At 41.5% G+C, this 16,900-nt stretch overlaps 1 protein-coding gene across 6 annotated transcripts in view; it reads left to right on the top strand.

Moving 5' to 3' along the window:
• The window catches only part of SGMS1 (sphingomyelin synthase 1), a 210,789-nt gene that overhangs the window by 120,662 nt on the left and 73,227 nt on the right, over window positions 1–16,900 (top strand). Inside the window, exon 1 of one of the 6 annotated variants that reach the window (XM_032784501.2) lies at window positions 5,534–5,557. The exons of the other annotated variants lie outside the window; for them this stretch is intronic. The gene's annotated coding sequence lies outside the window, so the exon portion shown is untranslated. Of the gene's footprint in view, window positions 1–5,533; window positions 5,558–16,900 lie in introns of those variants that run through there. 6 annotated transcript variants of the gene reach the window in all.

The following is a 16,900-nucleotide window of genomic DNA, read 5'->3' as shown; positions in this document are numbered from 1 at the left end:
CCATGATAACTTTTCCATAGGATAAATTTCTTTCTAATGCCGGCTAGTGGCTACCTTATGTCATGAAGCCTAAGGTAACTGAGGATGTCCTTATTCTCCATAGAAAAAGTACTAGTTTGTTTTTGAATACTGCTAACTGAGCTCTTAGTCTTACTATTTATTATTTGTTTGGTGGCGGTAGCTAAAGGGCCTAGTCAAAGATCTGGCCTCCTTGTGCTAAGCACTGTACTGAAAAGACAATAGTGCCTTCCCCAAAGATCTTCCAGACTAAGCCTCAGTGACATCATGTGACATGAGTTATATAGATTGTGCTGTCTGTAAATAAGATTTATTTATCAGTTTTAAATTTGTTGTCTTTCAGTTTAATTGAGTGTCGTCTTGTTCATGTCAGAGAAGGTAAATAGGAATTCTCAATATATCATCTGTATACCATTCAGGATTTTATTTCCCTCCATCATGTCCCCTCTCTTTTCTAAACTGAAGCTGTCCCAATCTTTTCAGTCTCTTCATATGAAAGCCTTTCCATGCCTCTAACTTTCACAGCTCTCTCTCTCTCAGTCCTTCTGTTCCTACATTGATTGATTGGATAGGGTAGCCAAACTGAACACAATACTCCAGGTGAGTGTGTACTGAAGTTATCATATTTACAGTAGTATTTTCTGTCCCACTGCTAGCACGTCCTCAGATTTTGCTAGCTTTTTGACAGCTGCTGCATCCTGAGTACGTGTTTTCAATGACCTTCACAATAACGCCCAGATATTTCCTCAATGTTTACAGTTAGTTTAGCATTGAGAATGAGTAGTTCAGATTATTCCTTGCATTGTGTATTACTTGTATTCATCTGCCACTATGCAACTTCCGTACTGGCGAGCAGAAGAAAAAGATGCTACTAAGCCCTCTCTCTAGTTTCTGTAGCCTGCCATTTGGAGACATACGTTTCAATGTCTTGAACCCTTTTCTTTAATACTCTCTCTCTCAGTAAGATAATTTATCAGGTTTCAAACTGATACTATGTAGCAAATTGTTATGGGATGTTTGGGTCATGTTAGCAACGTAGCAAAGATAGTTGTTTGTGCTTTTTCTTTCCTTATAGTTTGAGCTACTGCAATATTAATTTAATATTAAGTTTATGCTGTCAGTGAATGGAACGGAAGCCTCTCATGTGTCTAATATAAAATTCTTACCGGCACAGGGAAAATGGGCCAGCTTTCGGAGTCAGTCCTCCCCTCTTTATGCATTCATCATTGTGGTGTGTAAGCATCTTGTGGGAAGGAGGGGATGAAGCAGTGTGATGACAGTATGACATAAGGCAGTACTTGACAGGTGTTCTCCCTCTGTTCCACCGGAAACCACACAAACATGCATTGTCTCATAGTGCAAAGCACCATAGAGTCATGTCACAATGAACAGTAAACACAACACATGGGTGTCATTATAGGGTAGTCTTCTTCCACATTTCAGTGTTTCACACAGCTTGAGACATGCGTCATACCACGTCCTGCCAAGTTAGCTACATTGTCGACTCTCACTCGACCTCTGTCCCTGGCACCAGTGCCTGCAAATCTTGCTTCTGAAATCTAGGAGACCACACACAAGGTACTAATTCTTTGACTACTCACGTGTTTTTATCCTCCAGGAAGTTGGAGCTATGGAGTAGAGTTTACAAATACTTTGAGAAGTCATAACCAAGTTTACTATCTTATTTATTTGTTGAGAGCTAAATAAATATCTATTGGCAGCTCGCTGGGCACTTACAATACTTAAACTGCACACAATAGTCAAACATATTAAAAGGCATTCCTAAAAAGACCACTTCAGGTCCAAAATCACACTGCCTTTTATCTACCCCATAATACCAGCCAAACCCAGACCACCTCTTATTCCTGGAGAAAAAATTGGGTAACCAGAAAAGTCTTGCATTATGCCCTGAGGTTATGGTGGATCATGGTGGAAGTGAGTTGCAAAGCCTAGAACCACTGGATGAGAATGTACTACTGTTCAAATTAGGGATTTTTTTAAAGCTCTTATGTGCTTCAGATCATCCCCAGTGCTGAGGCAACAACCAGACCTGGAAATAATTTGGTGGATAGTATAGATTATTGAGCACTAATGCAAAGCAGTTCCTTCAGAAAATACCACTTAGGAAGTGACCAGACATGATCTGTCCTAGCTATGAGTTTCTGAATGGCTGTAAGATCTAAGCTTTTCTATTTTAAAGTATATTTTAAGATCACATTATCTGCGTAGAGGTGACAAAGACGTCGATAATGAACTGTAGTAAGATCTGCCTTTGAAATAAAAAAAAATCATAACATTCTTGTTCATTACTGCCAGGGCCGGCGCTTCCATTTAGGTGGCCTAGGCAATCGCCTAGGGCGCCAGGATTATTGGGGGGCAGCATTTTGCCAGGGGGGGCGGCAGGCGGCTCCGGTGGACCTGCCACAGTCGTGCCTGCGGAGGCTCCCCTGGTCGCGCGGCTCTAGTGGAGCTGTCGCAGGCATTCCTGCGGACGGTCCGCTGCTCTTGCGGCTCCGGTGGACTTCCCGCAGGCACGGCTGCGGCAGCTCCACCGGAGCCATGGACCAGTGGACCCTGTGCGCAGGAATGCCTGCGGCAGCTCCACCGGAGCCGCGGACCAGCGCGCGGGGCGGCAAAATGGCCGTGCACCAGGGTGCTAAAAACTCTAGCGCCGGTCCTGATTACTGCAAAAAAAAGAAAAAGCATTTTTGGCAAATGCTGTTATCTGGTTCTCTGGAAGCAACTGGGTGTTCTTACCAGCCACTAAAACTGCAGTCTAATAGGGACTTTATCCATGCCTGAACCTCCTGGAACCCTGAATAAGTGAGCTCTTGAGGCAGATGAACAATTGCCCAGTATTACCCTGAAATCTTTCAGAGAAAGGAGGGACAAGCTTGAGTAAATCCATCTGTCAGTGTGTCCTGGACACGAGAGTTAAAGGCAGCTGATATATAAAAGAAACATGGATACTGCCAGAATAGGTTTATTTTATTTGTGTGTTAAAAATAGTATTTGTATTCTTTTGTTGTATATTAGCAAATAAGATATTGTCTGCCCTGTTTTTCTTAAATGCCATGCAAGTCAGACCTGATTAACTGAGAAGGGAAAGTGATTTTGTTTGTATTGTGTAAAACTATTTTCTTTAACTAATTAAATTCAAATGCCTGGGAAATGATTTGCAGCAAATGTGCCTTCATTAAAATTTAAACACTCCATTCCTATTAACTAAAGCCTGAGAGAACACCTCTGGGACCTCAGACTACTTCCTCAAAAATAGGAAAGGCTAGACTTGACATTCCTGATGATTCAAGGGAAAAAAACAAGCAGGAAAGAATATGTAAAAAGTAAAATACATTTAAAAAACCCTTAAGGTTGCCTTCCTTATCTGTAAAGTGAGGGAGGGGTGGGGGGAACCTAAACTAACAAAAAGGCATAAACTCAGTTCCCCAATTTGATTTTCTCTTTGCCTTAATCCGGCTTGGAAGGGTTATATTTTTATTGGTAAATGTTGATAAACATTGATTTCCCTGTGCACATGGCATGAAAAAATATTTCCATCAACGATAATCAAAATTTACAGAGAGGCCAAGTAAGAAAAACACTGCTTGAGAGTGTTCGATTTAAAGCTATTTATTTAGTATGTTTTGACATATGACAGGAATTTGTGTTTTAACGGTTCAAAGCTTTAACTTTTTACATCTCAGTGTCTGACCCCCATAATTTCCCATAACTGTGAACATTGAAATTGATAAATATAGAAAAAATCTTAAAAACAAACAAATATTATCCGTCAAAATTATATAAAAAGCAAATTAAGGTATATTTATAATCAACTCCAATAAATGTCCCAAGCACTCTTCCACTGGTTTTCAGCCGAACTTTCTCCTCCAGGATGTAGAGAAACTGGAAAGGATCTAGAGGCAAGTAATAAGGACGATCAAAGGGATGGAATGCAGCCATATGAGCAAAAGTTGAAGGACCCGGGTATATTTAGTTTAGAACAGAGCAGATTAAGGGAGACATGATAGCAGTCTTCAAATACTTAAAATACTGCCATAAAAAAGATAGAAAAAACTCTTTTGCCACAGAGGGCAGGACAAGAGGCAGTGGGTTCAAATTACAGCATAGCATAGTAGGAAGATATATATACACACAGAGAACATGAAAAAATGGGGGTTGCCATACCAAGTCTAACAAGACTAATCAATTAAGGACCCCATTTTTTGATGTTGTGTGTGTGTGTGTGTCTGTCTGTCTTCCTACTGTATTTTCTACTGCATGCATCTGATGAAGTGGGGTTTAGCCCATGAAAGCTTATGCCCAAATAAATTTGTTAGTCTCCAAGGTGCCACAATTACTCCTCATTCTTTCAACTCTTTGTTGATCTTACCCCAGTTTGAGCTGGCAGATGGATATCCTGTCATGTTCCTTTGCACTATCCCATTGTGCAGTTGCTGTCACTTCCTTTTCATTCATTCAATTCTCTGATTCTGATTTTGCTTGTTGACAAGGAGCCACCACATGCAACACCACATTTATTTGTACTCTGTATGTGTCTCTCCACCCAAGCCGACCCAGCCTCTTCTTTTTCCTGTCCCTCCCCCCTCAACTATTCTCTGGTGTTGGGTGAGGAGGAGGGTTAGGAAATACTGCTTCACAGAATAACAATGTTGTCTGCCTTATGAAAACAAACTGCTAGAAACTCGCTGCTGGACATGTGTGGCATCTAGTATTATGTAGTCTGGAAGGAAGTTAGAGAATTAAATTAGAGTTTTTGCTTTCCGAGTCAGAGCACCAGCTTTAGACTCAGAGGTTTATGTGTTGGAGAATGAACATTTGTCTCTGTCCTGGTTCTGAGCTTTGTGATATAATACTTTATCCTTGCTTTCTGGTTTTGGATTAATTTATTTTCCATGTACAATGCCATGTTGAATTTTAGCTTTGATCAAATTAATTTAGAAATTTCAATACAATTACTGGATTTGAGAGTACTGTACTAAAGTTTGTAAACTGATTAATAAAAATACATGTAAGAGTTGGAACACATTTAAAGTGAAATGTAAACTGCCACATAAAACTGATAAAATTCAGAAGCAATTTAAAACTCCAGATTGTTAACTCATCTGAAAAAAAATTCTAGGAAGAATGCATTTTTTTAGCAGACAATGAAAATGTTTGGTTTTAAAAGTCCAGTAGGTTGACTCATTCTTTTAAAGCTTTAATGGTTAAACCAGCTAAGCAGTACCACACCCAGCATACCATGAAAGCTGCAGACACGTCCATCTCCATTCCTCTAAGCTCTGCAAATTGTGGTGAAATGGATCAGCTCTATCAGCTGAGCAGCTATATGCTTTAAGCTGTCTATAACGGGAAAGAGTTCCATCCACCCACATAAGTCACAGGCTTTCTCCAGCTGAACTGGATTTCCCAGTATGCTTTTTTCTCCGCCTCTCTTAAGTGCTGCTAACGTCATTTGTACACAGTACACGGAGAAAATACAGATGGAGAAGAAGCAATCTTTGAGCCTGGCGTGTGTTCGGTGAGAATGTGCTTTTATTTAAATGCTTTATCTGTACATGTGGAATTAAGCTGGTGTATGTTGTTTGTAGCTGCTTTTAGGGAGGTTTTTGCTATGATTTTTTTCAGTTTAAAAGTGAAGTACAGAGGAAACAGTTTGAAAACTATGTGAACTGTGAGCATTCAGTGGAGAGGAAGTGTAATGTGAACTTTGTAGTTTGGAGGGGAGAAAGCTTAGTATGTAAAAAGCATGCTTAAACTCTCAGTTGGAATTCTGAAGTTTGATCTTACAGATACGTGTCCTTGCTGAATGGACAAACTCTACATGAGTTTACACTTAAAATAAGAAAAAAGGGCAACTCCCAGACCATTAGCAACAAAGCCAAAGGGAGAAAAATTGTGTCATGTGAATTAGATGGCAAAATGTCAATAAGTCAGTAGATCTTAAATTTTGAATGATCCTGTTTTAATCATAAGATGTGTCCAAAGCATAGCAGAATGCCTGAGACTGCACAATGGAGTAAGGGTAGAGAAGAAAATACTATTGCAATCTAAAATGTCAAGAGTACATGATTTTTTGAAAAATGGCACAGTATTAGAACTGCATTAAGACCGTTTTTGGTCCAGTAGTGGCCAGCTAGAATGTTAAGTGCCCTTCATATCATTACCTGAAGAGTAAATATCTCCAAAAGGAGAGGGAGTTTTTACATGCGCTTTCAGTTTTATGTATTTTTTTTAGTTTGTTACCAAGATTCCTTAGTGAATATTTGATTTTCAGTTCAGGCTGAAGGTGGTGGTGAAAATACTGAGTGTTTGATTATGGATTGTGGTTTTTTATTTTTAAATAATTTAGTAGGTATCTTTCTATAAGGTATTCTAGATTAGGGAGTCTTTCATATTTTCGTAGCCCGGATATCATGTTAAGAGTCTTTTATGGACAGCTTCCCTTCCTTCTCACAGGTACATATGGGGACCTTCTCTCATCCAATTAATAGTTGCATAACATTCCTGTGGCAGTTGCTTCTGTGGAAAAATAATAGGGAGGTCTCCATAGACCAGGGGTTCTCAAACTGGGAGTCAGGACCCCTTGGGTATCATGAGGTTATTATATGGGGGGGGGGGCATCAGCTGGCAGCCTCCACCCCAAACCCTGCTTTGCCTCAAGCATTTATAATGGTGCTAAATATATAAAACCGTATTTCTAATTTATTGGGGGGAAGGGTTGCACTCAGAGGCTTGCTGTGTGAAAGGGGTCACCAGTGCAAAAGTTTGAGAATTACTGCTATAGACCATTAGTGGTATTTGGAACCCAGCTGTGTCCTAGCGTTTAAGTAGGTGACACAGGTATTCTAGAAAACCTGGTGACTCATGGGGCTATTCTTCCCTCATTGGAGCCAGGGAAAACCTGTTGCATTTTCAGCCCCTCTTCTGGATCTCATTAAAGTGAAGCTGCTGATTCTGTCCCTGTGGAGGAATTGAGTTGTGTGACTATAGAGTTAGTAGGTGTCAGTAAGCAGGGCTTTAAAATAGAAACATACGTCTAATAATCAGAAGTAGGTCTCAGACACAAGTGCGGGTGAAGTGGAGACCCTAGGATTGAGGTCAAACAGCAATATTCTTGTGAGAATGCAGCTTCCCCTCACACCTCCCTCCACCCCTAATCTGCTGGGAGGGAGGAGGGAATTCCTATCCGGTTGATCTTGAATCCTTCTGTGAGGCTTGATCTTTAATATTAGCCTTTGGCTAGGTAGCTGATATATTTGTAACTCTCACTTCTCAAGCTTCTGGAGGTGATAACTGTTTTTCTCCATTTCACCTCACTCCCCACCTTTTACCATTACTCCTACCACTGAATCTGACATTTTGCCTGTCATCAGAAGTGGGAAGGGGACAAGCCTTCAGTCACCTATTTCTCCCTAACATCTCTTTTCCTCCCTTATGGAGAACTCTGATGCTTGCTTCTGTTGCTTGCCCAGCTTTCCCAAGCCTCAGTGAGAAAGTGACAATGATAGTTGCTGGTTTCACTGCTGTTCACAAAGTTGTGAATAGCAACAGACTGTGGCTCAGTCTTGTTAATGTGTCTGCTTGCTGCTGCCGCTTGGCAATTTCATGTTCAGTTCACATCAGAAACATTACTTTTCCAATAGTTGTTAACAGCAGTCAGGAAGCCTTTTGCAGAGTAGCATTTTTACTCTACAGAGTTTTAAACAATGCCACATATGCATATATACTAATGTACATACACACAACATATACATACACTGCTTTTATACAGAATTTCTGTAAAACCTCTTCCTGTAGTGGAAATGAATAATTTCATTTAACATCTTTGAAGTTACTGGGCAGCTTTACTAGATTTGCCTTTTGGATGCTTTTATTTTGTGTCCCTTCTGTTGATTGAACCTTCTGGTGTTTTCTGTGCTGATAAATTCTTGGCACTGCATTGGTTAATTTGAGAGTCAGTAGTAAATGAACCTGTTTCATAGACTCATAGACTTTAAGGTCAGAAGGGACCATTATGATCATCTAGTCTGACCTGCACAATGCAGGCCACAGAATCTCACCCATCCACTTCAATAACAAACCTCTAACCTATGTCTGAGTTATTGAAGTTCTCAAATTGTGGTTACATTCATCACTGCAGCACCTGTAACTGAAGACATGTAGTGATACTAATTCAGGCCTTCACAAGGACATTGTTCTTTGGTAATTCTTAAGAAACAACGGTTGAGGTGGTAGAGTTGTCTTTGCACTGCAATGTCTGAGCTTGGCACTGTTCTTAGGATGTGTGTGTCTGTCTTTAGGTGCTGGTTGTATTCTTACTGTCTGTCTTGTCTGGAGTTACTCTATAGACAGTGCTCTTAATTATACATACACAACACATACTGCTTTTACATGGAACTCTCATAACAAGAATAGAAATGTTTTGTAATCAAACCTTACATTCTTCAGAGGTTGATGACTTCCTCCTTGTAAAGTAAATCTTTCCAATCATTATTGGCAAGTGGATTGATCCAAGCCGTGCTGATTAATCTGGCTAGTGGGCAACATTTTGTACCACTGTCTGTCAGATGGATTAGAAAGAGAACTATCAAACTGTTCCTTTTAAAATTTGAGTTCCCCCATTGAAATAGTAGGGGTTCCACGAAATTAGGAAGATCATGACAGAAATCGAGATGTGCCATGTGGTTTGGAAGAGAAAAATGAATTTTTAGCAAAGGTTATAATTCATAGCTAGGGCAAACTTCGCTCTCAAATAGCAGATGCACATCACCATAGAAGCACAGCAACAGAGTTCTTTAGATATACGATGATGCATGAGCTTTGGATAAGATCCTTGCTTAAAAGAGTGTTCTATATCATGGAAATATTTTTCAGTTAGGATCTTACATTTATTATCAAGGCCATAATTCTTTCCTAAAGCTTCAAGAGGGAAACATTAGGTTTGCACTGCAAGTATGGGCTTATCTACGCTTACAGTGCTGCAGTGGGGCAGTTGCCCCACTGTGGCTGTGTCATTGTAGTGTTTAGTGAAGATGCTATCTGTGCTGACAGGAGAGCTTCCATGTACATAGGTACTCCATCTCCCTGAGAGGCAGTAGCTATGTCAACAGCAGAAGCCCTCCTGCTGACATAGCACTGTCTACACCAGGAGTTAGGTCAGTATAACTACATTGCTCAGGGGGTATGGATTTTCCACACCCCAGGGTGGCTTAATTATACCAACATAATTTTGTGGTGTAGACCAGGATTTAGTTTTCAAAAGAAATATTGGAAAAGGAAAGAGAAATCCATATAACAATTTTATGAGGTTTTCTGCTTTCCAAGGTGCTCCCACTGAAGAAGAAAGCTTGAGAATGACTATTCTGGTATGTATTTATAAACAAAAGCTCTGTGATGAGATTTTTGCTTCTAAATCCTTTAGGAGCTTTTGAAAATCTCCTCCTTGGGGCACAATCCCTAGCTATTAATTAGTGGTTGTGGATTTGCTTGCATAATTACCAGCTGGTTGTAGAATATTCCAGTGCTCAGCCCTGCCCCTACTCTTAATAGCTGCAAGTGAAGATGGCACTGCACAGAGTCTAAGGCTATGTCTACACTTGCAGAGTTTTTATGCTGTAAATTTCACCGGTGATAGGGAATCAGTGGAAGTAAAGCGCTGGTTTGTGTTCTCATTTAATTCCTCAGGCGTCAGAGAGTGTTCACATTAGCATCATTTCCATCCCCAACGAGAGCAGCGCTGCAGCTTTCTCCAGTTTGATGATAGGTCTTGTGGGGGAAGGGGGTGATCCTGGGTCCCTGCACAGCCTCCTCTCCCCAAACACTGATAAGCTCCAGTAGCTCAGCATTGCTCCAAGCAGGCAGAGCCGTCCTTACCTATATGCAAACTATGCAGCTGCGTAGGGCACCAGGAAATTTGGGACACCAAATTGCCCCAAATTTCCTGGTGCCCTACTCAGCTGTGTGCTGCTCCAGCGGCCAGCCCAATCCCCCAGCTGGCTGAACTGGCCAGAAAAATTGCCCCTGCTCTGCCCCCGCCTCGCCTCTTCCACAAAGCCCTCACTCCATCCCTTCCCCAAAGCCCCGCCCCACTCCACTCCACTCCTTCACCTGAGCTATTGGCCTGGGGGATTGCAGCAGAGGTCGGGCGCACGCGCTGTAAACTCACTGGGTGGCGGGAAGTGGAGAGACCCGGCCCCAGCCCACTCTACTCAGCCGGTGAGTGCTGGGGGGCAGTTCCGCCCTCCCCTCCAAGTCCCAAAGCTGAGAACCAGGGGAGCAGAGCAGAGCAGGCTGGGGCCAGGTCATTCCACTTCCACGGCTCCACGAGTGTGGGGCCGGGCCTGCCCTGCAATCAGTGGGCGGCAGGAAGTGGAGCAACTTGGCCCCAGCCCACTCCGCTGGCTCATGTTGGGGGGGGTGGTTTCCCTCCAAGCCTGCTTCTGCCTCCCTCTCCCCCCATCTTGGGTGCACCCTCTTCCCCTGCAGATGCCTAGGGGGAGCCCCCGCGGGGGCGGGGAAGGCTGTGTAAGGTGCCATAGTGTCTAGAGTTGGCCCTGCAAGCAGGGGATTGTTTGCTCTGTGGAGCAGGCACTGTCATCTGGCCAAATAAGTGAGCACTTGCCAAGACAACAGGAAGGGGAGTTTCAAAGTTCCGAGTCTTTACAGTGGGAGGGGCAGATGTCTATTTACCTGGCAACAGAGCAGCAGAGCTGCTGGCTAGACTGATCACCCAGGCACTGTGGGATATCCTCCGGAGACTAAAAGCAGTGTAAACAGGAAGACACTGTCTTCATTTGCACATCACTGTGAAAGCATCACCAGGAAGAGGTGTATGCCTCTCGTGGAGATGGTTTTCTTTTTGCCTTGAAACAAGTTTCACTGCAAAAAGTCATTGGCAAGTGTGGACACTTCCATGGTTTTTGCGCAAAAGGACTTTTTCCGCTTTAAATAGCAAGTGAAGACATGCCCTAAGGCTGCTCTTTATAAGAGTGTCAAGTGATATGTGTAAATACATTTTTAAACAGCTTTTTAAAAAACATAGCAGTATTTAATCAGCTTTTTTTAAAAAAAAGCAAACAGATTTTCTTTCACCATGTAAATAATTGCCTCAGCTTTTTTACCTTGAGAAATATTGAACCAGTGGTGTGAGATTTGTTTGTACTGTATATGATAGTCAGATAGCTGCCAAGCTAGGAGTTGTCTTGGTGAGGAAACTTCCTAGTTTTAAAATGGCTGCTGTGATTATTATAGAGACAGAGTGGGAGATGGGTCAATTTTAACTCTTAAAGGAAGCCGGTTGCTGTGATTGAAATACATCTTGTGGTAGGATTGGACATTGATTCTCATTCAGTGGCATGCTCTGCCAATTTACCATCCAGGATTTTCCAGCTCTCTCTATATGTATCTTTGTACAATTTCCCATTTGCACTAGGGTATATTTGGATGTGTTCTTGGAACCAGGCCACTTAAGACATGCAGGAGATACAGCTTTGTTTGATTTACCAAGTCTTGTAGTGAATAGGAAGAAAAACCTCAGATCTAGCCAGAATACATATTATTTTGCAAGTCTACTGGGAACATGTTCACCATGGGAAATAGAACGCTTGAGTGGCTTAGTAGTATAGCAGATTAGCTAACCTGATCAAGATACTTCCACGAAATGCTGGCTTTACCCCACACACTCATGGCCCACCAGCATAGTGGGCTTGCCAGGGCACAACAGGAGTATACTGTGCTCTGCCTCTCCTGGGATAGTGGCAGCAGAGCCCATGGGGGTTGATCAGGTAGAACAATTTACAGCAGCTTTGAGACTGCTCTAACTTAATACACCTTCCAGTGTCTAGTAGACAGTAGAACCTCATTTTTACTGATGACCAGTTACATGAACCATTTTTCCTCATGGGGAAAGAAAATCACATAATGAACATTATGTTGATGAAGAAGTCAGCCACCCCTGTTCACAGTCCAATGCCTTTAGTACAGGGGTGGGCAAACTTTTTGGCCCAAGGGCCACATCTGGATGTGGAAATTGTATGGCAGGCCGTGAATGCTCACAAAATTGGGGGTTGAGGTGCGGGAGGAGGTGAGGGCTTTGACTGGGGGTATGGGCTCAGGGGTGGGTCTGGAGGGTGCTCCAGGCTGGGACCGAGGGGTTCGGAGGGCAGGAGGGGGATCAGGTCTGGGGCAGAAGCGCAGGAGGATGTCAGGGGTGCAGGCTTCGGTTGCCATTACCTCAAGCAGCCCCCAGAAGCAGCAGCATGTCCTCCCTCCGGCTTCTATGCGGAGATGTGGCTACGCGGCTCTGTGCACTGCCCCGGCTGCAGGCGCTGTGGCAGCTCTCATTGGTGTGGTTGTTGACAATTGGAGCTGCCTAGCAATATGCAGAACCCCCTGGCTGCCCCTACGTGCAGGAGATGGAGAGGGGACATGCCAGGGCTCTGGTCGGCTCCCAGAAGCAGCAGCATGTGTGGAGTGGGGCAAGCCCCTGACATCACTCCGTGGCTGGAGCTCAAGGGCTGTATTAAAATGTCTGAAGGGCCGGATGTGGCCCCTGGGCCATAGTTTGCCCACCTCTGCTTTACTGTATTGGAAATTGCTCTATAGGGGCTTTAAAGGACAAGAAAAAAAGTGAAGTGATGCACTGTGCTGCAGCTGTGAGATGTTCCATTTTAAGAAGTCCACCATCCACATTTAGTTCCTAAATTTGGGGTTCTAGAAATTGGGGTTCTAGAAATTGGGATTCTAAAATTTAGTCAAGTTGTCTGTTTACTGACTTGACTAAAGGACAAAAAGGAAGGACAGTTACTTTTATGTATATTCTACTTTTTGTAAACTGTACGTTTATAGTGCTATCAATTTAATGAGCTGTCATAATGATTTCATTTGCTAGCACTGTGAACCTCTGTAGATTTTCTCAGAAGGAAGTCTTAGAGTTGAACATTGTCACTGCAAAATAAATAATGAAGTTGTTTGAAATTCTGCATCTAATTTGCAAATACAGTTTTCATAATTCAGATTATGGGACTGGAAGGTGGGTTTCCTGGGTTATATGGCTTCTGCCTTGTGTGACCTTAAGAAAGTCACTACTCACCAGAGGTCTTTCGACTTAATTAACAACTGTGCTTTTAAATTACTCATTTGCTAGTATAATAGCAAAATAGTTGTAGTAGTAATAATTAGTGTCATTGCTGCTCAGCATATCTAAAAAGAATAAGTAATCTTAAAATTTTATATTTTGTTAGCACCCTGATTGGGGCCTTCATTTTGTCAGGCACTGAACAAATACATAGGAAGAGAGTCCCTGCTTCATAGAGCCTCGTATCTAAAAAAAATAGTTTAAAAATAAATCTAAGTATTTAGAAAATATTTCAAATGTCCAAGTGACTTTGGCTCCTAAGTCCCATTTTTTCAAAAGTGATTTAGGCATCGAGGAGATGTGGGCTTCACATCCAAAATGTACAGATAAATTCTAAAATTTAAAATGAAATTGGTTGGTAAAAATTACCAATAAAACAGCTTGACAGAGGAAAACACGTTAAATTTAGAAGGGAAAACAGTGCAAATACAAGTTTAGAGAAGTACCATACTTTTCTGTGAGTGTGAGAGTTTCATACATTTCTGTAGTCCTGAATAGGGATGGGTGCATAGTTATTTATGCATAGGGAAACATTTGTGTCTGAAATTGTTGGGATTTTCCCCACAGTATTTCAATTCCTGTATAGTGAAATATCATGAGAAGCCTGCATCTTGTTTTATTTCATCCCCATAAATGGTCCCCAAGGTAAAAAGCTCATGAAAAACACTAACAATCACACACACTTAAGAATTATTCAGGTTCCTGGATAGCTCTAAACTTGCCATTATTAAGAGAGAGAAGTAATATAAATGCTGCTCTAGGCTATTGACTTTGTGTGTGCAGGAGATATTTATTCTAGGCCTGATCTTTAAATCCAGCTGCCTAAAGTATCCATGCAAAACACCCTGGGGGCAAGAACAGTAATATAGTATACAAAACTTTGTGCAATGGCTATCAGTAGTTACTGGCTATCAGTGAAGTTTCATTTTAAATATATTGTGGGTGGTGAACTTCAGTTTGGTTCTCAAAAGTTTAACTTAAAATTCATTTGGGCTTCAGTTTTGGCTTAATGAGATTATCTTTAAGGATCTGTTCATGCTTTTTAAAAATTGTAGTTACGAACTTAACTTTACAATGCTGTGTTCTTTATTCAAAGTATTTATTTTGCCTATGAAGTTTAAGAAACAATGACTTCTGTGATACTCGTATATCACATGGATGAATTTGAGGTTCTGCAGTTATGACGACTCTGTAACAGATGTCCTGTTTAAACAAAAACACTTCAAGAATCTTATTCTGATTTAGTAGGCTGTTCTCATGAGTTATGATCAAAGATGGGAAGGATCAGATAATGGAAAATGTATTCTCATATCCAATGGATATGTTGTTGCAAAAAAGATTTTGGTGAATAAAAGTAATTACTGAGCATAACTTCAAGTTACAATACGTATTTTAGTAAGAGGTTTTGGGTGTGTTTATTGATATCAGACTGCATCATAGTTTTATTTCTCATATAATAAAATTTCTCAGTAAATTCAACTGAGAAAATAAAAATAAGGCAGCCAATTTACAGCTTGCATAAAAGCTTTTATCCCTTGAAAAAAATGGATCTTTTTGACCTGAAAGACCTTGTATGTTGTAATAGATTCTTTGGACTGATAAGAAATCATCATTCCTACTGTCTTTGCGTCAGAAAACAAAACTTTAAAAAATGTAATCAATTAAGTTCAAAATCAGCACTTGTTTGTTCATTCAGCTACAACTGGTGGTACTCTCAGTGTATTTAGTTAACTCCAATATAAATCTTTATACCAGTAAGGGTCCAGTTTTCCTTTGCTTGACTGTAGTGTTTTGAGACTCTGCGCAATCCAAGATAGCTAAATTAAACTACAAAATAAAGGCAGCTGAATGAGATTTGGGATGGGACAGGGAACATACCATGAAAGCTTTAGCTACTGTCGTGTTGTCAGCTACGTAAATTAAAGCTATAGAACCATATGTCATAGCTGCTAGATTCTGTGTTCCTAAACAAAGTAACATACCATTCTGGGCTGTCTGGATAATTAATATAAGGATTTGGCTGCTCGGGAGTGCACATCTGGTTTGACTAGGAGACCTCTGACAGACAAGAGAGCAGGCTGTTAGCCAACTTTACAGGAAATGATGGCCAGTGAGGAGCTGGGTTTTCTTTCTTCCCCTGCCCCTCCCCCCACCTCCCTTTAAAAGGCATGATGGATAAAGGGTAGGTTTTTTTTCTTTACCAGGGTGATTGACAAGAATTGCCTAGGGGGAAGGATATGGAGCCATTAAATGCAGGACGTCCTTCTTGAGCAAAGAAGGAGGCCAGTTCTAAATGGACCCAGATCAGAGCAGGGCAGGGCAGTAGAGGTCAAATCAATGACCAGAGAGGCGAGAAGAGGCATTGTGAGACATCTCCTGGAGGCCAGTCGCAGTGCTGTAATCAACCAGGGTGTACACTGGCACCGCGGTGCTGTACCGCTGGCGCAGAAAACTGTACGCCTCTCCAAGTGTGTTTTTTTTACAGTGCTGCAACTGTGCAGTTTCTGCTCATTAAGTGGCTTGGTAGTGTGTATACCTCAGGAGTTACAGCACAGAAAGCTGCTTTACTACACAAAAACTTGCCAGTGCAGACAGGGCCTGAGAAAAGGGAGAAGGCAATTGGACCATTCCCCAGTTCCTCCTGGCAGTTGCATATACTCTTTACAGTGCACATGAATTGTGGTTATTATGGTATATCTGCACTGCAATCAGAAGTGTGACTGTAGCACATGTAGACATACCTGATCTAGCTTTGGTCTAGCCAGCTCACATAACAACAGGAGTGAAGCTGTGGCAGCAGGGACTAGCTGTATGCGTATGTACTCAAATGGTTAACCCAGACTATTTGAGATTTAGCAAGATCAAAGCTATCCTGTGTATTTCTATACATGCTAGAGTTACTCTCTGATTTCAGTGGAGTCATACCCTCAGAGATCAGAGACTGAATGGATAGAGAGATTGAACTAATCCCCTAGAAGTGATTTTGAGGCAGATGGGGGAGTATGTGAAAGTTTACCTTTCTGTTTCCCATGTTGTACCTGTTTTGTGGCTAGATGTAGCTTTTGTCAGTGGCATCTGCTTGATAGATTTCCTGAGTGCTAAATTACATGCCTGAGCTGTTCTTTCCCGCAGCTGAAAATACACTGATGGAAACTTGCAGCCATCGTCAAACATCTCACCTCCCCAAGTAGTCTGGGTATGTACGAAATACATCTCTTACAGTCTGAGTTATGTTCTGATGTTTTGTGGAATGGACATAGGTAATTAAGATCTCATATTAAATACCTTTTCAGTTTCATATACTGTTGCTAAATGTCTTAATTATATCTGTTGAGTTTTTATTTTATATTATATTATATTTTATATTTATATTATTAGCGTGGGAATCCCTAGGAGAAAATTGATCAGTAGTTAATTATAAATGTACTGTATTTAATGTTTGTGTGGTAAATGACTGAAGTACATGACTTTAATCTTAAGCATTACTTTTAGTAAATGCTCAGCATCTCTTAATTAATAAATAGTTCTTGGCCTGTGTTTCAAGTGTATATTAGGTTTGTTTGTAGCCCTTATCTTTCTCCCTTGAGTATATTTTTGGTTATTTTTTTGTTAAATAGAATAGGGCAGGGGTAGGCAACCTATGGCACGTGCGCCGAAGGTGGCACGCGAGCTGATTTTCAGTGGCACTCACGCTGCCTGGGTTCTGGCCACTGGTCTGGGAGGCTC

Source organism: Chelonoidis abingdonii, chromosome 15 (genome assembly GCF_003597395.2).
Source record: "Chelonoidis abingdonii isolate Lonesome George chromosome 15, CheloAbing_2.0, whole genome shotgun sequence".
Classification (NCBI taxonomy): Eukaryota; Metazoa; Chordata; order Testudines; family Testudinidae; genus Chelonoidis; species Chelonoidis abingdonii.
This window is presented reverse-complemented; position numbering and strand designations above follow the sequence as displayed.